The sequence below is a fragment of the Molothrus ater genome, chromosome 4 (genome assembly GCF_012460135.2).
Source record: "Molothrus ater isolate BHLD 08-10-18 breed brown headed cowbird chromosome 4, BPBGC_Mater_1.1, whole genome shotgun sequence".
Taxonomy (NCBI): Eukaryota; Metazoa; Chordata; class Aves; order Passeriformes; family Icteridae; genus Molothrus; species Molothrus ater.
In genome coordinates, this window is record NC_050481.2 from 50,583,393 (window position 1) to 50,601,905 (window position 18,513).

The window sequence follows — 18,513 nt, forward strand, 5'->3', positions numbered from 1 at the left end:
TGCACTCATTAGTCTCATCTTCCTTTCACTCTTTTGGTTTTGACTAATTTTTTCTCTTTTCCTTTCGGAGTTCACTACCTGCTCTTTTTGTAACCCTTGCTCTTTAATGTCTACAACTCTTAGTCCTTCTGCCATCTCACCTTTTATAGACAGGCTCCTCTTGTGTGCAGCCTGAAGGGGACTGTGTGTGCATCATGAAAGGACCTACAGAAGGTCAATCCTTTTCCTCATATCCAGGGGTGGAGTTCAGCACTTGACACCAATGGAGAGAAATCATTGATGAGGGCCCCCACAGAGCCAAGGCAGGCTATTGACAAGGGCATCTCAGGTCCCCACCAGCCTGGGCTGGAAAACTCAAGACGGAATGGTCATATACTAGACATCTGCAGAGCAGCTGCAAAATACACTGTAGGAATGAAACTGGACATCTCTTAGTTTTAAAAAATATGTCCTGTACACATGTAAGTGCAAATCTTCTTATAGATTGCCTGTAAGTTGCCGATGTCTTAAAAGGAGGGAAAAAAACACAAATATTTCTCCTTTCCCTACCTGAAAAATGTCTGAATTTTTTCCCCTTTGTAGAAGGCTGAATTATTCATGGTCAAGATAGAAGCTTATTTTATAAGAGCCTAATTTTAATAGTTTTTGAATGTAAGAACGCTTGTAATATTATATTGTATTTCAACTCTTTTTATGATAGTCAACAGGATAGGAGAAAGAGGCCCAATGAAGGTATGGGTACAGACTCAAAAAGAAGAGTTCCAACTGGAATGTTTCACTCTGTAAAGTAAAAAGTTGCCAGAGGTATAGGAAACTGCAAACCCAATCTCAGAGTGGAAGGAGTCAGGTACTGTGGTGCAAGCACTCTAATTGATGGACAACATATAAACTGAACATTTTTTGTGCTAAACGACACTGTTCTGTCTTCCTGCCTCCTTCTTCTGGCATATTATCTTCTGAATTTCTCTGAGGATTTTTAATGCTTGCTTTAATTTATCTGTCTTTCTTGCTGTTTTCTCCTCTCTGCACTTCCTGCCCTCCCCTGCCCTTGCCTCTCATCCTCTTCCAGGATGTATCAAATTTGGCACTGTACCAGTTAGTCTGCTCAAAGGACAACAGCTATTTCTGAAAACTCATTTGCTGCGAAGGGTGGAGTTTGCCAAAGTCCCTATTCAGTTTAAGGGACAAATAGTTGGCTTCCTGCCTGTCCTAAATGCATATTCAAGCAATTGTCCTAAACAAAGCCAGGATAATGAGAAATTTCATAATGAGCTGAAAGCTGTATATTTCCTCTTTTTATTATGCCCTAAATAGTATAATGATCTCAAGTTATTATTTAGTTAGCAATATGAAGTTAAAGTGAGATGGTTATGAGGACAGTGTTTGATGCAAGAGAATTTTTGAAACCCTTTAAAAATAAAAAAGGGAAATTATTCTCTTTCTCCTTAAGCATGCTCTTTGCCTCAGTACATGAATGAATTAGTGACAAATAAATAATCATTGAGTTTTCCTTGAATGGAATTCTCTAAATATCTCCAGGCATCATCATGAATTGCACTATCACAACCTTAAGTTACCCGCTCTGAATAATAGAAGCAGGCAAACAAAATGCTATCACTGCATATAAGACAAAAAAACCCCAAACCAACCCTTACTGATAATGATTACAAGTGACAGTTACTTTCATGCAATCCATAAGCTGGGGTTTGAACTTGCAGTAGTGCCACATCTCATTATACAAAGTGATTGTGGCAAGGGAGAGGAAAACAAACAAAAAATAACATTCATATAACATGGAGGCACACTCCGTTAAATAGGAACGTTTAACTCCAACAGCCTGCTGTGTCAAAGACCACAATTATTAAGTGTCTGAGATAAATCAGATTTATACGAAGATCTCACTTGGGTTAAAAAATAGCGCACACTTTCATCTTCCACAGCTTAAGAACCATCAGAAAAAATGTTAGGTTAAGAAAGACTAAACTATATAGTGTCTCAAATAATCAAAGAGAAGAGATCACTTCCTCAGAAAAATGAATGAATGAAAGTCTATTATGCAGTCTGAAACCCAGAATCTAACAGAGACATTCAAAATTCAAATGTGTTTCCATGAAAATTTTTAGATAATACCTTTTCTGCCTTTTAATAATAGTGGAGTCTCCAGTAATGTGGTTATGAATTCAGTCATTCTTCTGTCAGATTTCAGCCTGGACCTTGTGTTTGTATTATTTAGGAAAAGGTCTTTCATCCTTTAGACGATCAGGCTGAAGATCAATCTTTTTGATGAGATGAAAATAACACTTATTATTCTCAAAGAAACAAGAAAATGATGGATGGGTAAGTGCTGTTAAAGACTAAAAGGGAAGGAGGGAGGGAAATGTCTCCTGCCTATGTCTCCTTGTGAAAACTTTCAGAAATACCTACTGAGCACTGGTTATAGACTGAATATGGAAATCCAAGTTTTTGCATAATGTCCTTTGTCAGGGATTTTTGCTTCTCTGCATTCATACCAAAATGCATTTTTTAGGACAGAAGTAAAAGTGCTTCTTAGCAGAATGAATCGTGCTATATGCATGTAATTTTTGTTCCATGCATCAGTTAAAAATACACTTTCATCTGCTCCAGACAGCCTAGTGAGTTTTGAAATGTGCCCATGCGATGACATTTCTCATCATATTGAGTATTTCAAGACCCAACTTTTATCCCAAGTGTTTATCTGAAGAGGAAGGAGGCAGGCTTTGAGGTCCACCTTATTTCTAAAAGTATTTTTGGTGTCACCTCAGGTAATCATCAGCAAGAATTTTAGCTTAGCATGTTCTTAATTTGCTTCTCTGGTTAGGCTGTTTACACAAAAGTAAGGAAAAAATACCAATCTCACCATTTGCAAATATTTCAATTACTCATCTCCTAGTGTGTGGCAATGTTTGTGTGAGGTTTTCTGTTTATCCTACAACACCATAAGGGAGACATGCACTAGAACTTGCCTTATGATTCCTGGAGTTCTTTTGTTCTGTAAGTGTCTATATGAAATGAATCAGTGCAAAAGAAAATTACTACTGCTTTGAAAAAAAAGCACAATTCTGATCCTCCATGTACACTTGTCAAATAACAGAAATGTGTTAAACCTTTGACATTAATAAAGGTTTGATCTGCTTCATAACTCTCTATAGTGGATGAAATTCATAATTCTTGATATACAGAAAGTCTTGCAGTTAGGCTTTAGGGTTTCTCTGATTGTTCACCATCCATGGAAAATAATGGGCTAGAAATATATTTGGAATGGTTTTATCTACTGTTGAATCTATTGCATAGACCTGAATGAGGACATATGATATCTTTAACATGTTTAGAAAACTGCTCCGCTGAAGTGGACATGAAGCATGCTAATGTATTTTTTCCTCCTAAGGAAATCTAAATAACTTCAATGCATTTTAAAATGGTGGAGATGAATATTCTACATATGACAAATAATAGATTTTCATTGAAATGCAATGAATGTTAATATGATCAAATAGAGGAGGTCCTTAATAAAACCAGGCCACATCCATTTCAGAGGCTCAGCTTTATACTGAGGTTCAACACACAATGATTCTTTCTGATACATATACTATGTATGTTTGAATATCAAGTGTATATATATGTTTCTCTTTGGAAAATAGGAGCCAATATGCAATAAGATGCAAAACTATGCAATAACTTTGCACGCATTATGTAGGAAATGCTGAAATTTTGTGGAATCCCACAATAACAGTTGTGTGGTTTTTTTAAAAGACAATGTATTTATGCAAAAATGAAAGATAAATTTCATTAAATAAGAGTGGAGATTATTCCTTTTATAGTTTCTCATTAGTTGTGTCACCTTGTGTACATGATGTAAACCAGGAGCCGTGACCAAGGACTATCAACAGGAGCTTTCACAGTGTGATTGAGAATAAATTAAGGACTAATTCTCTTTAAGTTAGAACATTTTTAATGCTAAGATGCTCCTTCAGTTACCCATCAAGATTGCAAGTTGTGTAAAATAATTGCATGCAATGAATATAATTCAGAAGTGATACAGTTTTCCTGTTGAAACTGTTTTTTCCATCTTCAGTGAGATGATAATATTTTAAAGATATGTGAAAGAACTTTGCTATCATTTATTAGTTTCAACAGATTTTTTGACTGTAAAGCTTGGCTGTAAATCACAAATGTGATTTACTACTAGAAATGCAGTTTTTGTTCCCACACAACCTTTCCAATTTTAAGAGGAGATTGCAATATTTTATTGAGAAAACCATAGTTTATGTAGTGATTGCAATTTTTGAAGTAGAGTTAGTAAGGCAATTTTGCATTTTGAGTAATTTTGTATTTTTAATTTGTGAACTCAAATTATATGTAAAAACCTGTTGTTTCTATCCAGTACCTGAAAACCTAGCTTGTGGGATAGATACACCAGTCATTGAATGGGTTTCTCTCTTCTTCCCAAGAGAATTCTTTCTACCAAAGTTTCCTAACATTCAAAGTCTATCTGTTGAATATTCATGGCAATTAAATGCAGAGTGGATGACAATGTCATTGTGATTTTCCTGTCAATTACAAGAAGGGAAATGTGTTGGGGAAATCCTATAGTTACAGTTGATTATGAATCTATCATTGCAATATTCTTGGCATAAGGATCTTGCACTGTAAGGAACCATTTCTTGCCATCCTGAGTCAGCTGTATAGCACTCATCTCTTTTTCCTTTCCTTGTCAGAAATAAGGTACCTGAGCCCCATTAACCTGACTGGCATATTTTCCTTTTGGGAGAAATGTCTGTAAAGCAGAGTAGGTACTTACCTCTCCCTCTCCCCGTTACTCTTGGCGAGGAGCCTCTGTCTTTGGGCAAGCAGTGGAGAGCAGGGAGCTGGAGTTGGGACATCCAAGACATACTTGCCTGCACCTTCCTTTCCAGATTACACCTGCAACTTGTTGCATGTGGCCAACAGAAGTCTCTACTGCCTTCTACAATTTAGGGATGCAAAAGAATAGCAAAGTAACTCTTAACAAAGGAGGATGGAAAAATAAGATCCAAGTATCCGTTTTTTTTTTGCAAGGGAAAGGTCCTTACCAACCCTTTAGTGTTCAGTCCCAAATCACACACTGAGTTGTTACTCATATTTTTAAATTTTTTTACAAAAGTTTTACAAATATTTTCCTCACTGAAGTCTTGGTGTGCCTGACTCTGGCTAGCTAGGTGATATACACCGTGACATATGTGTTTTTGTGCATGGGTTTTAAGTTAAAATAATAATACAGTTTCAATATTTAAAGCATCACACTCCAAAGATGAAGAGAGAAAAAAATAATTGGAAAAAGTTTATTTTGTTCTATTTATGAGTATGATGTTCTGAGGCCTGGGGGAGAGTTCTATCTTGTTGGCCTGGAGTTTTTGTATTTTAAATTTCTTATAAAATAATGGAAAATTAAAAATAACTAGCAGGAAGAAAATGCATGTTTTCATTAAACAGATTGGAAATAAAGCTGATAAAGATACACTGAAAACTTGCAAAGTTTTGCTATGAAATTTTGTTCAAGCCAATGCATAATAGAGAAAATTTATATTTCTTGAATCCACATCAAAATTTAAATTTCAAATGAGAAGGTTTAGAGCTTTTCTAATATATAGTTTGGGTGGGATTTTTTGTTTGTTTGTTCCTTTTTTTTTTTAATTTATTTAAAACACGTCTTTCTGTCATTTTATTATATCCAGAGGAATACCATCCTGAATAAAAAGTTATTTGTTATTTCTAATTCCAAAATTTCTTTAAAATTCTTCCTATATAGAAAAATTAGTGAACCAATTTGCAAGTAAAATTTGCCTAGAGTAGTTTATCCTGATGCTTCAATATTTCTAATTCAATTCGATTTTTAACTGCTGACTGTTAATGGGTTTATGGCTTAATCCAGTTTTTAGGTAGAAATGATAACTAAATAAAAGTTAGAGAATCTTGAATAATATTGTAGTGAATTCCACATAACTAGGAAGGCTGAAGGTCTTTCCTAAGGAGGTAGCACACACATCAGTGCAGTAGGTAGGCACACACAGCAGTGTACAGTTTTTGGAAAAATAAAGACTGAAACAAAAGTGTAAGAGAAATCATTCTTTCAAAACTAATCTGAAGTACTTCTATAGTAAAAAGAATTTGTTGATGGGTGCCAAAGTTACTGGAAGTGCCAGTTAGTTGCTGGAAAATCCTGATATTTATACATTCAGATATTTACATCTATTTCAAGTGAAATATGTAAGCATTGCTCTTCTTGTCTCTTGTTTTCTCATTCAGTAGTTTATCTGAAACATTGTTAGAAGGTCATAACTCAGAAATTAAGAATGATAATAATATAATATGATAAAATAATAAAATAATATAATCTAATAATCTAATAATAAAATAATAAAATAATGAATAAAATCATGAAATTCATGATCAAAAAAGTTAAAACCTGAAAACATAGTTCAATTTAAACAGGTTTTGTGCCCTAACAGAAGGAGAATGTCTTGAGTAGGGAAGAAAATCAGCCACTGTATTATGTGAAATGAATGCGACTAAAGAAACGTTCCTCATTAGATCAGTCTTGGGATAATACCTTCCTCAGGAGTGAATAGCACCTAACTTTCTGCTAAACTCTGGAAGTGCATTGCTGCCTTCACCTTTTTAGTTGTAACATTCTTTTTGTGTTTGTCTTGTCAGAGAGAAGGTTAAAGAACTTGTGAAATGCCAGGTTAGATTTATGTGGTCTTGTTCAACAGTACATGATGTAGACCTTTAATATCAGTTCTACAGCTAGGTTCAGTGCTGAGAGATGCATTTTGAAATGCTGAGAGCATCAAGAATATCTTGTTACTTCAGGAAATTAGCACTGCTATCAGAAAAATGTTGAAAACTGAAATTCTATATGACAGGTAATGAAGCTTTTGTGTTATTAATAATGCAGAAACTGTATTTCTGCAAAGCACACAGGCACATGCCTGTGCTAGAAATGCAGGTCTTATTGGAGAAAGAAAACTACCTCTTCAGATTAAAAGTCTGGACTAAGAAACTTAGTTTTGAGAGGATTCTTTGTTTGGTTGGGGTTTGTTGTTTTCTTTAAAGAATAAAAGGTCTTTTTAGCCCTTTGTGTAAACATATTATCTACACTTGAGAGCATTGCTATATCAAACTAGGAACTGCTAATATCTTATGTAATGAAGAAGTTCAATTTTCTCTTGAATTATAGGTTAATGTTTTTAAATGATGAAGTGCACATGAAAGGAGTGTGAAGGAAGTATATTAGAAAACTTGAAGCAATCACACAGTCATAGAAATGTTCTCCATTTTTCAAACAGATGAAATATTGAACCAGCAGAAGCCATGATTTGGATGTGACATTTACTCGTGTTCCACCACTTAGGTTCCTAATCTTCCTTCTTACTGGACTTTCTTTCTCCCAGAATGTTCTGGAATAAGATATTAAAAGAAGCATAGAATTGTTGGGGGTTGGAAGGGACCTCTGGAGATCATTTTGTCCAACCCTCCCCTGCTCAGGCAGGGTCACCCAGAGCTGGTACTCCAGGACCAAGTTCAGATGTGTTATGGATTGAGTGGCAGCTTCAGGCAAGCCCTGCCTTAGCCTCAGATTTTTGGCAGCAGCTTAAATTTAGGTGGCCTAAACTTGTTCTGGCCTGCAAGTTCTAAGGATGGCAGATCGGGTCAATTATAAAATGAGTTACTTATTGAATAGACAGGAGATAGTAGAAAAAAGGCCTCAAACAGAGTTACTTATTTTACAGTATAAATCAAACAGAACTGCTAGTAGATGACATGGAAGTACACAATCTCATGGTATTTCTACTGAAGCTAGCAAAGAAATAGTGCAGATTAAGAGTCAGTGTAATTTACTGCCAAAATGAAATAGTGAACACAAAGTCCTGTTACTCAGCCTCCAGAGAAATAACCACAAAGTAGGTGTCCCAGCTTTGGGGAGAAATTCCAACACTTTTCCTGGAAACATGCAGAAAATTTCTGCCTTTTGAAAGTTTGGTGTAGTTTGTGTCTGTCAGTCAGAAATTCATTTTATCTTTCCAAACTTCACTTCCACAGCAAGGTGTTTTATTGCCAGCTGGAAGTGTTACTGTCATGGTGCCAAATTAACTCCCTACAGGACAAGCTGTCCTGATTGCGTGATTTCATCAGTTAGCAAGCAGCAGGGGGGTCGAGATGCCCTGAGTTATTTCACCAGCTAAAAGCAACAGGTAAGCTTTTCTGGGGCAAGATGCCCTGCTATATATGGTTTTTGAATATCTTCAAGGATGAAGAACTCCAAAATCTACTGAGCAGCCTGTTCCAGTGCTTAGCTGCCCTCACAGTGAAAAAGTGTTTTCTGGTGTTCTGCGTTTAATTTTGTGTCCATTGCTTCTGGTCCTGTCACTGGGCATCATTATAACAAGTTCTTTTTGTACTCTCCCTTCAGGTCTTTCTATACATTGATAGGACTCCACCAAACCTTCTTTGCTCCATGCTAAACAGTCACAGCTTCTGAGCCATTCCTCACAGGAGAAATGCTCCAGTTCTTTCATCATTTTAGTGACCCTATGCTGCACCTTCTCCAGTAGGGCCATATCTTGAATGTGTCTGTTCCTCAATATACATAAACAGATACTCTCCTTCATGATCACACTTGGTCCCAATGCTCCTTGAAAACTGCCACGGGGTGGAAGCTCAGCTGTTGACCGAATTTATTACTACTGGGCAGCTAAAATAATGATACAAAATGAGTCAGTGGTACATAGCAGAATTAAATCCCTGAGTTACGTGCAGCATTGAAAGGAAGTTAACCATTGCCATACTGAGCTCAGTTTGGGTTGTTAACTTGCATTTCAGCTTTTTTCTTTAAATTCCCCTTTTATTTTTTTTTTTTTTTTTTTGAGATTTCCCATCTATTAGAGTTTTGTCACAATCTGCTCACTTATGAGAGTGATGCCTCATCCTTCTGGAGCTTTTCAGTATTGCTGTAGCACCTATTTTTTTAGTGTCAGCCATCATATTTGAGGATTTTTTAGCACTAAGATATGTACTTGAGCTTTCAGATTTTGTGTACTTATCTGAACTAATCTTCTATTTCTTTGAAGGATGTCTGTTTCTAATATAATTCAAATTATGAATGATTTCAGTATGAAGAATTTTTTGTAAGAGTGCATTAAGAAATGTGAACTTCAGACTTTGTAACTGGAGGAGGGTTGAAGAAACCTCCTGTGTTAACTTTTCATATCTCTCTATAAGAATTTGGTCATGGTAATAAGAAAGTGATTAGATATGAAAACTCTGAAAAGTACAGGACGATTTTTGCTCTTCATTCTAAAGAGGGCTTCAAATACTCCCCACTTCTGAAGGAAAAAAAAAAAAGTGACTAAGTCATTCCAGGCAGTAAGAATTCCAGTTACAGTGTTCATTTGCACACAGATAAAAACGTGCAATGTGATTTTGTGTGTCTTTCAATTTTAAAGTCACTCACAAGTGTGTTAATAAAGTCAGGATCTGGAGAAAAAGTGTCTATTCTGAAATGAAAATATTATAACAAGGGCTGAATGGCCTTAAAATTATGCTTTTCCTGTGTCATAATATTGTTATTAAATTCCTTTTCTTCTTCTAAAGTAGCTGGAAAGCAAACTGGCAGCTACTGTATTTCTCCTTTTTTCTTAGCAAGATGATATTGGTATCCAACCCACAGTTTCACAAGTATTTAAATGAAACAAAAATAACACTCCCTGTGTTTATTTACATTAGTTTATATTGATCAGGATTTTAAAAGCTGTAGTACAATGCAGTGTACAAGCTGATTTCTGCAGCAAATCACTGAGGCAAAATACCAAATTGATTTCTTCTATGTAATCTATGAAAAATGCAAAATCTAAGTTATGAAGACAATGATTTAACTTGAGTTAAATATACACCATAGTTCACATCACTACTGGATATCTACTTGGTGTTTTGAAAAGACTAACTTAGCAATTAGAAAGCAATTATAATCCCATTCAGGTGGAAGACAATTTAAACTGAAATAGAATGATATTAATTGGGAGCAGTTTAAGAACATTTAATTAGATGCCCCCAAAGCCCCAATTCAATAATTGGAAAGGAAAACCAAGCAGTTTAAAAAAGAAATTAGCTTAGAGAGGAAATAAGCTTTGTTTTTAAAAGAAATCCTAGAGAACAGAAAAGGTAGAGGAGAGAGTAACTTATTAAGAACCTGTATTATCATAAACTGGTAATTTCATTTATGAGCTAGTAAGTGGAAGAAAAATAACAGAAAAAAAATTGAAAAAACCGTTAGTGACTAGTGAAGCAAAGGCTCATGTCTTACTTTCTAAAGGATATTAGCAATCATATATGTCCATATCATTCTACTGCTAGCTGAAATTCTTGGAAATCTCTTTAATAAGGATTTTGTTTTCAATAGCTATTACTAATCTATACTTGTGGGTGGGATGCCAGATAATCCCATAAATCCTGATGAAGAAGGAATAGTTGCTTCTCAGTTACAGCTAAAGTGACTGAGAAATGACAGCTAGATACTTTTTAAATTAGGAGTGTGAGATTTTGCATTATTTTTCATCAGAAGAACAACAAAATTTCTATATGACCTGATCTTTTTGGCTTGCTAAATTAGACTAATTGGTAACTAGTTTGCCAGTGAAATCCTCTCAAAATTCCAGAATATATCACATAAGGACTTAAGGAGCTTCAGTTCAGCCTGACATATTTTTTGTCATTATTTTGATAATGGTGGAAAACCAAATTAATTCCTTTTTTATTATGTTTACAAGCAAGTTTTTACTTGTTTGTTCTTATGGGAGATCCTGAGAGACAGGAAAGTGTGGTGAAATTTTTAAATATTTTATAAAATATAAAGACAAGAATTGTTAAGGTAGAAAAGGTCACGTTTGGACCTGATGAAATTTGAGATGAGGAGACTGTTTCTAAAATGTGATGTCTGAAAGGAAGAAGACAAGAATTAAAAAGGGAAAAAAAAAATACCCCTGAAGACCATTCTTATAAGTCTAAATCTGAACTACAGAAGTGATGGTGAAAGAAATCTGTCTCATACCTACATACATACACTACAGCTCATGTAGAAGTAAGATTTGTTCTGCAACTTAAAAATCAGATTTGTCTTTGCAATCCTAATGATCCTTTTATTTTTGAGGATGAGTTGGAGGAGCCTTGTATTAAAAAGGCTTCCACACTACTTTCTAGCCAAATCCAGTCTTAGCTTTGCAAAAATGTATAATGAACTGCTGCACAGACTTGTGACCTTTGGGTAGCTTTGAAATTTGATTCTGATTCTACTCCAAGCTGCCTGATTCCTGTAAATTCTCTGAGAATGTTGTGGGGCATTCTGCATTATTTTGGTTCCAATAAATTAGTCCTCAAGCTCTGTATAAAGTGTTTCCTAATGCAGTAAAGTTTTTGTAAAGATTTTCCTGGACAATAATCCTATCATAGCGTTAAATCTTGGGATGTGCATTGCATACTCTCTCTTAATGTTGAAGTTTAAAATTTTCATTACTGAGAGATTGCCTTCAAAAATATTATCAGCATTTGTCTGAAGAAAGCAACTCCCAACAGATCAATGTGTTCTTTATATACATTATGTCTTATTACCCTCCATCACTTATCTCAAACATCAGAGCTGGCCTAATAGGACTATCCAAAATTAAGAATATGAGAATATTAAGAAGAAGGTATTTAAAAACACTCATCTCGGACTAGCCAAAAATCTGCTTTGGGAAAGCTATATCTTCTGGTTTCACCATTAACCTAAGTTTGGGTAAAAGCCTGTTAGCTTCAGTTTAAGGTTCTTGCATGACCTGTATTTGTTTCAGGTTGCATTGTATAAAAAACTGGACAAACTAACATTGAAGTGGAAGCACCTTTTTTATTCTCTCCACCGAATCAAGTGCTAGTGCTGATTTTCTAGACTTGCTGCATGTAGAAGCAGATGTAAGAATATTTGCATGTGCTTGCACATTGTGTCTATACAATCTTGATAGCTGTGTTGTCAACATTAAACAGTTGTTGACATAACACTTGGAATGGTATCTTGTAATTAAGAAAAAAAAAATCTTCTATGTTGTACTTTCCTGGTAAGGTAAGAAGAGGCTGTTGGTGTTGAACTTCTAGGAATTTGCAACCTCCAGATAAAGCATGTACCTTTATCTGTTAGGTAAAGTAGGACATAGCTTAGAGTATAAAAGATGTTGCTGGGAATAATTGCCTGTGTCTTCCTTTACAGGCTGAGTCAGAGAGTGTCTGAGAGCCTGTGGTACCTATCAGACACATGGGTAGGAAGTCTCAGTGCTCCTCCCAGGGAGGACTCGGTGGGGCTGGGGTTGCTGCTTGCCTCAGCTCTCCCACCCCCACCAGCATTGCTTATCAAGGCCTTGCAGACCCTTCCCTGGCTTTCTAGACTATTTCTCTTCTCAGGTTGCTCCTCCTCTTCCTCCTCACTTCGATGACACCAGCTGTGGTATAGGTGTAAGGTGCAAGGAAAAAAACAGACCCATCATGTATGGGGCAGGGGAGAAGAAAAGGTTAAATCTGAAAAATGGTGGTAGAAGTAGTGGTGGAATTGTTAAGACAGAAGGGTACATAGGAATGCAGGTAGAAAAGTGCCAGTGTAGGCCCTCTAGACTGACCTTTTTTTTTTCTTCCTCAAAGACAGCTGTGTATTTGTCCTTGTCTTCTTATTGCTGTTTGTTTTTCTATCATTTTACAACTTGATTACTTTTATTTGTTTTTTGTATGACATTTTGAATGGTTTTCTCTGGGGAAGTGCCCTCACAATACCTCAAGTGTATCATTTTTAAAAGCTGTATTGTTTTCAGGCTATGTTGAATAACTCCTCCTTGACATATTTACCTTGATAAACAAGAGGTTTTTAGAGTCCTGCAGAATGTTTCCCAGTAGAGCGGCAAGAGCCCAGGATGTTCCCTGAAGGTTGCTTTGTTTAATGTCAACTTCTCTTCAGTTATCCAACTTTGTTTATGAATTAACCAAGGAGCACTTTTTTTATATCCTCATCTACTCCAAATCCTGGCTAGGTAATCGCAAAATTATGACTTTGGGTACTGTTTCCACCTGAAGCATGTGATAACTTTAATACTAACAAGCCTATTCAAGCACACTTCTCATGAGAAAAGTAGTCCTGATGAAAGAGAGAATATTGCCTCAAATTAAGTTCACTTTAAAGTAGTAGTAATTCATAATGAGCACATTAATATTATTCCAGGGTCTTTCAGGAAAAGAAAATGCAGAGAGTGCTTATGAGTATCCTAAATATTGAGTGAGATTCCCTGGTAAAAGGCTCTGTGGAGGGAGCAGGTGCTTTGTTTGGTTACTCACAGGTTAAGGAGATTCATGGCATTCTGTGTGTTGTTCTTTGCTGGTGTCCCCTGTCTGGGGGAGGGCACAGGGAGGTGCTCAGCTTGTTGGGTTCTCAAACCAAGTGCTATCTGGTTTGGGGGGCTGGAAATGGCAAAACAAATTAGAAAACACTCCTGCCCTGAAGGTCTTGTGTCTCCTTGTATTAGAGACAAGAGTGAGTCCTGTGCAGATTGTGATTCATTTTACCTCATATTGGGCACATGAAGAAAATCTAACAGGCTTCATGCACCTAGAGATTACTCTCAGCAGTAGAACATCTTGATTTATGTATATTCTGATCTTCCAGACAAGGTCTGTTAATGGAGAAGGACATGAAGACCAAAACACAACAGAAAAGGATAAAAAGAATGGGGTGATGGTGTTTTCTGGACATTTTTTTTGGTGGCAGTTTTGAATTTGTTTGTTCAGACTAGTTTTGTGTGGTTACTGTAATTCTGAAGCTGCTGTACTCTAGGCAATCCTTCTGCAATGCATTTAATTCTTGTGATGCAATAGAATACTCAGTACAGCCCACCACACCAAAACCAGGTGTGTGTAGCCTGGGTTGCATTTTGACATGGTGCCAGAGCAGCTTCTGCCTTTGCCTGTCTCATAGGCTCTGCTTTAAACACTTGTCTCCATGTTTTATAAACATCCAGATGAGTCATCTCTTCAGCTGTCCTCTGAACTCATACTTTCTGTTCCTATGTGCTTTTGACAAAGTGCTTTATAACTGTTTTATTTAAAACAGAGGTAACTTTTACGGAGTTGAACCTATCAGAGCAGCTTTGAAAAAGAGAGGATTTAATCCAGGATGCAAGGACTGTGCCAGCCAGGCTGCATTGGCCCTGTGCTGGCCACTGTGTTTGCTGGAGCTGAGGGCCTCTGGAAGTACCTCTGCCTTAGCCCTGTGAATTAGTGCTGGATTACAGATGGCAGGTACCGCAATACTCGGGAGGAGGGATGACTTCCCATGGAGCAAACCATGTGCCTGCAGCATGGCACAGTAAATCCCCTGCTGGATGTGGCACTCAGAGCTGAGAAAGAGAGCTTGTTTAGTGTGTATTGAATTGAGACCGTCTATCACAGGGCTCCATCTTTAGTGGGACTTTCTGTTAAATTATTAATAATTAACTATTAAAATGCTGCCATATAGGATCCAAACTTGAGAAAATTACCTTCATGGTAATACCAGGGTAAGTAAAACTATTTTATAATTACACTGAACTACATACAAATGAAAGTTTTCTTAGTCTTTTACCAAAAGTGCCCAAAAAATGAATTTCTAAGCTAATTTTCATTAGCTTATGGTTTCAAAACTTTAAGTTCATGGGCAAAAAGAGGAGGCAGATGAACTGCAGGGAAATAAAAGTGTTTTCCATTGTTACTTGTCTAAAAGCTGTTTGTGGCATGTTTCTTGACATATGTTTAGCATACAAGTGAATTATTCTGCCCTTGGTTTGGTATAATGGACGGTTTTGAAATTAGATGTTGCTGTTGCATCAAAAGAATGGTCTATGTTTCAGCCTCATTCAAAATCACTGAAGAGAACAGCATCATCAGAGCAAACAAAAGCAGTCCCATATTTAATTTATAAGTCTTAAATAACTTTTCCATTTCACAGGAACCACCTGTAGACTAACAAGGTCCTTGCTTAATAGATTTTGATATTCAAAACACTTCCTAGGTGATAAAATTGCCTCATAAAAAAATTAATTCAGTAATAAAAATTATTTTGATCTTGTTTTCTTTTTACCATTTCTTCCAAGTGTTGATTCATTTGCTGAACTGTAAGCTTGAAAGCTTATACTTATGTATTTTATTAGTTTGAAAAGCTATTATGGGTTTTTTTGCACCCCACTAGGAAAGTTGGTGTTGCTGTTGGTTTGATAAGTGAACACTTAGGCTCTTTCATGGCTGGACCAAAATTTTTCCCAGAACAATAGATAAGCATGTTTGAAATACTCCCTTAAGCTTTTTCAATTTTTTTTTTGAGTTATTACTTGCTGCTTCCTGGAAATGTCAACTTAAAGGGAATATATGTGAATTCCAGTCCATGTCAGTACAGTCTAAAAGGGCCTTGTTGTGTGCTAGTACAAAATATAAATGCACTTTATGAATAATAAACTTTACTTATTAGTGCCAGCAGGACAAAAGTAAAATTGAAAGCAAGTAAAATTACTACTTAAATATCAGCCTGTGGGAGTCTACTGCCCTCACCTCAAGATCAGCCTGTGCAGGCTAGTTAAGGAATAATTAGGAAAATTATGTTCTCCAGTATGATCTCTGGGATTGCTGCTTTCTGTAGCTATCTAGTTATGAACCCCGAGAGAATCCCCACAGAGCAGAGAAACAACATGTAATCCAATTTGTTCTCAACAATTCTCACTTCTTCCATAGTAATATATTACATAATGAACAAACTTGGTGTTCTGGGGTTTCATAACATATTGACTGGAAGACTCTAAACTGGTTTTACAGTATTCTTGATGAGATTTTAATGTGAGATATTGAAAAGATGTTTGATGTCTGTGAAATGTAGGGGGGGACTCCTCTTGGAGGTGAACTACTGCACTAGTTCCATGACAAATGATAAGTGCCAGCAGTATCAAAATAATCATCCTGGGAATTACTGTCAAAGACAGTGTTAATAAACATCCAAAGGCATTATGTTATACAGGCATAAATGAGCACACATAGTCCCAAAATTACATTAAGTGGTACAAAATAACAATGAAAAATCTTTTAAATTATGAACTTTTTTGCCTGCCTGAACTATTCCAGCAGAATATGAGAATCTGGGTAGTAATGCATAAAATCAGTGTATTCCAAGCAATTAAATTTCTTTAATGACACAGTACTTCACTGAAAACTGTTCATTGTCTAAACTGCAATTAGTTTGCTAGGACTCCATTCTGTACCTTACATTATCTGAAGTGCAGTGGAAATAGATTCTCAACTTGCAAAACCACTGTATTTTTGATGCTAAACAGTTGAGTGAGAGAGAAAACCACACCCAAGAATACATGATAAAAATTAAGAATTTGTGATGATATCCCTTTGATGTTTAAACTTGTATAATAAGCATGATGATGAAAAAACTCAAGCTTTCTTGAGCCTTGAGTTTTTTCAGTTCATAAAAGTGTAAGTTGAAAAATGGCTGCACAGGTATCAAAAATTTATCAGATAAAATACTGTTTGGACAATAAAGAAGTTGCCAGTAGAACTTTGGAAGGAAGGGAGAGAGTTCACCAACAGTAAGATTGAAATAGATCTACAGATAGAAGAGACCAAAGTAGTTTAACTTTTCATTGTTATGGTTTTGAGGAATGTCTGTTGTAGGCACCCAAGCTTAGGAGGAGGTTGGGTTGTGCCATTTCCCCCCACTGTCAGTGAAGAGGGAGAAGCTCCTTGAGGCAGCATGTTGGAGCTGCAGCTGGACTGACAAGTCCAGTACATCTCTGGGAACCCCACCACTCCCCACTGGCAGCAAATGAAAGCATTTGGAGGTAGAGTTGATAAATGAATAGCCTAAAATGAACACTGGGAAGGTAGATATATTTCCCCTTGTCTCAGCTGTGTTGTATAGTATTTCCTTGAGGCTTTTTGAGGCACAGCAGGTGATTCAGTCAGCCCTTGACCTCTCTCAGGAGGCAGCTTGCATGTGATTCTTTGGTTGGGAGGAGCTGTGAGCATCATGTCAGGAGCTGGCCAATGTACCTGCTGATTCAGCAAGAGCTCTGCTGGGCCTTCTTAATCGTAAATTACTTGGCCTGAGGAGATACTGGAGATTAAAGATGTGACAGTCAAAGTGTAGCATGTGTATTATAAGGGAAAATTTAAACTATTTTCCCCTCCTCCTTAATAAAATGATTTTAAAAATAATTTTGTCTGATCAGAGCTTGCACATTAAAATGTATACCTCATTAATTGCATAGTGTACTTATTTGAAACATGAATATCATACAGGATTAGACTAGAGTGTTCACACATTCAAGTTCTTTGAACTTCAGGTTTATTATTATCATTGTGATTGTGCATTGAAATAGTAAAATATTTCCTTGACTTATGAAACTTGCTTTGACATAATTGCAATATTCATGCTCGCTCAGCTTAAACTCAATATCTAATATATCATAGTATTATGTTGAAATATGGAAATTTAATAATATTTCCACTAGAAAATAAATGGGATCAGACTTCGGAAAGATAGAATTAGACTTCAGAAAACTCCTGTTATTTTGACTTTCTGAAACAGCACTTTGATAATCATTCAATATGATTTTCTCACTATTTTGGTCTATTTTTTTCTTAAAATTCTGTGGAATTTAAATATGTGTAGCAAAGGACCTATTTTTTTTTTAATTTTGGTATAAAAATGGCACAGTGTGGTTCAAGACAGTGAGCTTTTGGTGAGAAAAAGTGGAAATTAGGGTCCCAGTTCTCACTGACTTTCTCACTGACTTTCTCACTGACTTTTAGGATCGGCAGGGTAATCACTGAACAGTCACAAGGAACCAGAGAAAATACTTCACTGTTTGCTGCCTCAGGTTTGTTTGAAGAAGCTGATTGCTCAAATGTTCTTGGTCCTCCTGCTGCCTCTGGCCCCCGAAGAATGGAACAGAGCAGGTCTCAGCTGTCTGTCCATGGGGTGGGGTGTGAGGCTCTGAGAAGCTGTAGGACCTCAGCTCTCTCAATCTAAAGGAGGGCATCAGCTTTTATAGTTTCTGCTCTCTCTTTCCAAAAGTCTATTTCTGCAAGTCACACATCCCAGAAGGAAATAGTCTTAACACTATGTTTTAACTTAGACTTTTTTCTACTATTTTCCTCTGGATTTAGTAAGTAATACAGGAAATTAGTTACTTTTAAAAACTTTTATTTTTTTTACAAGTATTGGTTGCTTGATGGCAGGACTCTTTTTCTTAGGATTCTTTCCTTTCCCTTTGATCTACAGTGGATATAAACTTCAGTGTATTGAGATGCTTTGTAGATAGCAGGACTCAAGCTAGCATGTGACTAGGAAAAAATATACTGACAGATGGGTCCATTAATCTTTCAGTAAAGTCTACTGACACTATTGTCATCTGTACT

The 18,513-nt window shown here is 36.3% G+C and overlaps 1 long non-coding RNA gene across 1 annotated transcript in view; it reads left to right on the forward strand.

The window, feature by feature from the left end:
• LOC118686715 (uncharacterized) overlaps positions 1–18,513 on the forward strand; it is a 97,540-nt gene that overhangs the window by 39,770 nt on the left and 39,257 nt on the right. Inside the window, exon 2 of the long non-coding RNA XR_004980219.2 lies at positions 17,905–17,972. This is a non-coding gene — a long non-coding RNA (uncharacterized LOC118686715). The remainder of the gene's footprint in view (positions 1–17,904; positions 17,973–18,513) is intronic.